The 5,025-nt window shown below is 34.9% G+C and overlaps 1 protein-coding gene across 2 annotated transcripts in view; it reads left to right on the top strand.

Annotated features, from left to right (window-relative positions):
• The window catches only part of LOC118745016 (centrosomin), a 77,605-nt gene that overhangs the window by 3,195 nt on the left and 69,385 nt on the right, over nucleotides 1–5,025 (top strand). The window lies entirely within an intron of this gene.

Genomic DNA, 5,025 nt, shown 5'->3' with positions numbered 1-5,025 from the left:
GAAATTTCAGGATTTTGAAAGAAACGCCTGGCTGTATTGCCATCATTCGAGTTCCCGAATCCGCGCTTTGGTTTGTCTATTATCAAACCACAACGATCTTTAAACTCTTTTTGTATCCTTTTTTTGTTTTCAGCAACAACTATCTTGTCATCATCCCCTCGAGCTTGCCATTTCTTAAGAGGCAATTTGTAGGCTAAGTGAAGTAAATTTTCGAAAAACCTTATCCATCCATGAAGAACGGACAGTCCAAACTCTAAGTTTTCTGTTTTAACTTCCCTTGTCAACATACTATCTATATCATTAAAGCTTCTAGATGACGCACCACATATGAAACACTTTTGTGTTGATGACGTTTCCGTAATAGCATTACAGACTTTGCCGTCAATCATTGTAAAAAGTAGAGTATGATTGACTTGTACTTCTCTTTCTTCAATTAACATTGTTGTCTTTCGCAAATTTTTCACCTCATTTTCAACTCTATTCTTTTCTGCAATAGACATTTGTGTAGATTCCTTTACAAACTCTATTTTTAATGGCCTACAGTATCTTGTAGAACCTGGACGTGGATTTTGCCATACAACCCTAGAACTGAAAGAAAGTCTAAGAGGAACAACACAAGTAATGAAGACCGAAGAATCAGTTGCTTCAAGGCCATGGAAAGCTTGTTTGTAGGAGCTGTGTCCCGAATTTCCATCAAAGCCCCACTTGCAAAACAAGCTCAGATTTTCCGTTTCAAATGTTGTTAACACACCAATTACTTCCATGTGATTCCAACAAACGCTTTGTGGTTAAATCTAGTAGTGCCTGAAGGGTAACCTTTACTAAAGTTTCGCTAACTTCGATGCATTCGGGGGGTGGATAACATTTTTGTTTTGCTGGTTGTAGGACCTTATATGCAGGAAATTTTTTTGGTGCACTCATTCTGATAACATTGTATTGATGTCGAGATAGTTGCGCTTCAACTGCAACCCCTAGTGCTTCTTGGCCTGATATTTTACAACTTTTGGGTTCCAGTGAATCCTTATATGACTTCCGATATTTTTTTGCTCGGTCAGGGGTAGTTGTTGTTATATCCTTTAACACTTTAGAAGCACTAACCTGTCCCACTGCTCTCAAGCTCATTTGAGTAGCAAAACTCAACATAGAAATCGATGTAGACTCTCTTAGTTTTTCTGTTTTCATTCTTTTTGTACGTTCACTACTTTCATCGAATGAAACACTTGGTCGACCACGCTTAAGCTTTTCTTCAGGGCAACAAAGAAAAGAAACAGATGTCTCAAGCCATGAATTATTTGTTTTAAAAAACGTCTCTAATTTTCGAAAAGCCTTTTCAAAACGAGTTTTATACTCAGATTTGAATCGAGAAAGTGTTTTAGTTAAACCTATGTTATCCAAGTTTCCTGTTCGTTTTTTAAACTCTTCTTCCAGAAACACAAATCGCCCTTGTAAATTAATATTTTCAACTGACCACATTATGTTGACAAGCTCCCTCCGGGTTATAAAAATTGTGTTTGAACTAGTACCTAAAGGATAAAACAAATATTAGAAATTCTTACAATTTTTTTTTTGTCAGAAAGCACATTTTTTTGTCAGAAAGCACATTTTGTAAAGAAGCTTTTTTATCAAAACCACAAAAAACCGCAGAATTTTCTTGCAGTTCCTTAATTAAGTTAAGACATGCTATCAATAACAACAAAAATTGTTCTTGGGACTGCTTGGGAACACAACTAAACCGATCAATGTTTGCACAAAGAAGCAAAAAAAAAGTAATTTTAAAGTTTTTTTATGATAATTACCGTTTTATATAATTTAAAGCACTTTCTCACAAAAAAAGATCTTAAATAGATTAACATTTACCAGAACTTGAAGGCTCCATACCAAAAACTTTAATATTTTATGATTTCTATTTTTTTTATTTAATTAAAAACACTTTACAAATTTCTTCACACCAAACTCAAGCTAATCTGTGAACAAGAATGGCTTGCGCCGATGTTTATCATGCAAAATGTGTTTATGATAACGGTTTAAAACTTTTACAGTGTTAACAGTGGGGTATTTGACTATTAAAATAAAATAACAATGGCCCCATACGGGCAGTTTCATTTTTCGATTTATTGCCACCAATAGGGTCGTTCTGCCCCATTGTGCGACGCCTCCGAACGGCAAACGTTTTTTCGTGACAGAAATATACTTGTAGGTTTGCCATTGCGTACTGAGGGATGAACGCTATTCGATTTTTTTTTATGTTGCTCTGACTAGGGATCGAACCTTGGTCGTACAAAGAGGAAGGTCGCACCGGTTGTTGTTTTTTTTTTAACAGCATACAATTTCCCCAAAGTGCTTTCGGGGAGTGTCGCTGTAGTGATAGCCCTTGGCCAGATATAAATCTGGGTCGGAGCGAAGGTTACACCTCAACCAATTCGGCTACGGCAACGCTGTTGATGTAAACAATTTTCGAAAATATAATAGATAAGGGCTCAGTAGTTGATGTAAAATTTAAGTGTGGCCCCAGTTGCGGCCCTTTTTTTGTGGCTTCATTCACTTTTTTCATTCAGTTTGAAATCGAATATAACAACTAATTCTTAAGCAACAAAAAAAAAACCCGACTTCAAATCTCATATAAAGATTTAAGATTATCGTAAAAGTCTTCATGATCCAATGATCGGATTTTAACCAAATTACTATGGGACCACCTGTGAAGTAAGGGTTGACGTGGTCCAAATTTATGCGGTAACATAGTATTACTTACATAAAAAAACCAAAGAAAATAAATATGTATGTATAAATATGTGACAAATCGATAACCTTCTCCTTTTTGTGAAGTCGATTAAAAATAGGTATTTACATATATCATTTTGCGCGCGCTGCCTGAACAGTCGCAATGGCTGAGTGAGCAAATCACTGGCGTGCCATTCGAAATATCCAAGCTCGAGTCCTCGGGCAGGAAAATTGTATTTCTCATTTATTTATTATTTTTTCTGGTTTAATTTTCAGAAACTTGTTTTATTTAGTATTATGTTTTTTTATTAATATTTTTGTTTTGTATTTACTTTTTAGATTTTATCGTTTTAAAAAGGAAAAAATTTTTTTGATTTAATTTAACTTTTAGAAACTGTTTCTTTGTAAGTGGTAATCTCGAAAACTACTGAACGGATTTTGACGAGATTTTTGTAATATACTCCGTATCGATAGGAGAGTAACATTTTTTATTTAGAATTTTAATAGGGTCGCCACCTGTTTAAAAAAAATATAAGATCCGCACCGTTCGTTAGATTTCAAAAACTGAGGTGTCAAATGAAAGCGATTGGTCTCTAGAAAATCACGAATGTCTTATGTTTTGAAAGGGCTGCCACCTGTTAAGAAAATTACTATATTCAATCCTTATAAGCGTAGGCGTCCGTTCTGCGCCGTCACTGTCAAATGAAAAGACTTAGCCTCTAGATGTGTAATAATGTATTATTTTTCTGAGTAGGGTTGCCACCTGTTTAAAAACAATAAGATATTCACCGTTCGTTGTATAAAAAAATTAGATACCAAATGAAAGTGCATGGCCTTCGCATGAACAAAAACTTTAATTTTTTGAGTAGGGTTGCCACCTATTTAAAATTACTATCTTCTATACATAGTATAAACTTTATACACACCAAGCACACCATTTAAGGTACATCTGCAACGTAACCACATAACTTTTCATGAAACCCTTTGTTAGTTTCAGATAAAAAGTAAAGTGATTAACCTTTTTTAAAACATTGTTTTGTCTCGAGCTGCTCGAAGATATTTCTCCCTACGTAATTTTTATACCCAAATTTATTTAATGTTATTCCAAAAGTTGATATGGCATTGAAGGAAAAAGTTTCCTCCTACTAGGAAAGAATTCATACTTATAAAAACCATTTTAGGTAGATTTATTTACTTTTAGATAGAACTAGGTACAAATAGGTACAATTTGAAAAATTTATTTTCCATCCCTGTTGCTTACCCTTTCGGTTTGAAGTTTTTGCCCCGCATCACGCACCTGCTTGCCCGCGCTGCTGCGATCGGGGTGTTCTGCTGCCGGTCCCTAGTATAAAGGAAGGGCGAGATATTTTGACCACGCTATTGAACGGATGTAGATAAGATTTTTAAAGTATATAATAAACGAAGTGCATGATGACATATGATTTCTTTCTCCAAATTCGTAAATGTACTCACCAGGGTTGTTGCGAATATTCGCATTCGCATTCGCAACCGCGGAGCTTCCGCGTAAATTTTAACATTCGCATTCGCTTTCGCATTCGCAATAATCAATGCGGGTCTTTTGCGAATGCGAATATTGAAGGGACCGAAAGTAACAGTTATTTTCTTTACGAGTTAAACTTGGCCAAATATTTTTTATTCCCAACTAAAAGTCCCTTCCGGACAATAAACAAACCGCCTATCCAAATTAAACAAGTTTGTTATCAAACGAAAGTGGACTTAAATAGCTTTAAAACCGAAATGTCTAAACAAGCAAAGTCACCTATTGAAAAATATTTCAATAAAAAATGTTAATTAATTACACTGTGAGACAAATGGTGGGGTCAGTGATCCTGAAGGGTTCAAACTACCGGGGAAAGTTATATCGGTAAAAAAGAAGTTATACGTGTCCCGGCGTTTCGCTGGGTCACGTCTAGGAATCGAGATATATATGTATATAACTATCATATAGGGGAAATTGTCACCTTTGGTGGTCTTTTTTTGACATAACTCTAGAACCACTAGTCCGATTTTGCTCAAACAAATTTAAAAAAATTAAAAACTACAATTCCTTTAATCTGTTCATATAATGTTTTTCTATATAATCAACAGTTTTAAAAAAATTTAATATTTTAGGCAAAAAATATTTTTTTTCTTCATACATTTATTTTTACCGGCAAAACTGAGCTGTCGAGTTTAAAAAGCGGCAAATCAGCTGCACTTGATAGTAGTTGGTTGAATAAGGAAAATGAATTAGCAACACGAGTTTACGGGATGTACATAGCTCAGTGGTTAACGCTTCTGACTTTG

The sequence above is a fragment of the Rhagoletis pomonella genome, unplaced genomic scaffold (genome assembly GCF_013731165.1).
Source record: "Rhagoletis pomonella isolate Grant_MI unplaced genomic scaffold, Rhpom_1.0 Rhpom_scaffold_00008, whole genome shotgun sequence".
Taxonomy (NCBI): Eukaryota; Metazoa; Arthropoda; class Insecta; order Diptera; family Tephritidae; genus Rhagoletis; species Rhagoletis pomonella.
This window is presented reverse-complemented; position numbering and strand designations above follow the sequence as displayed.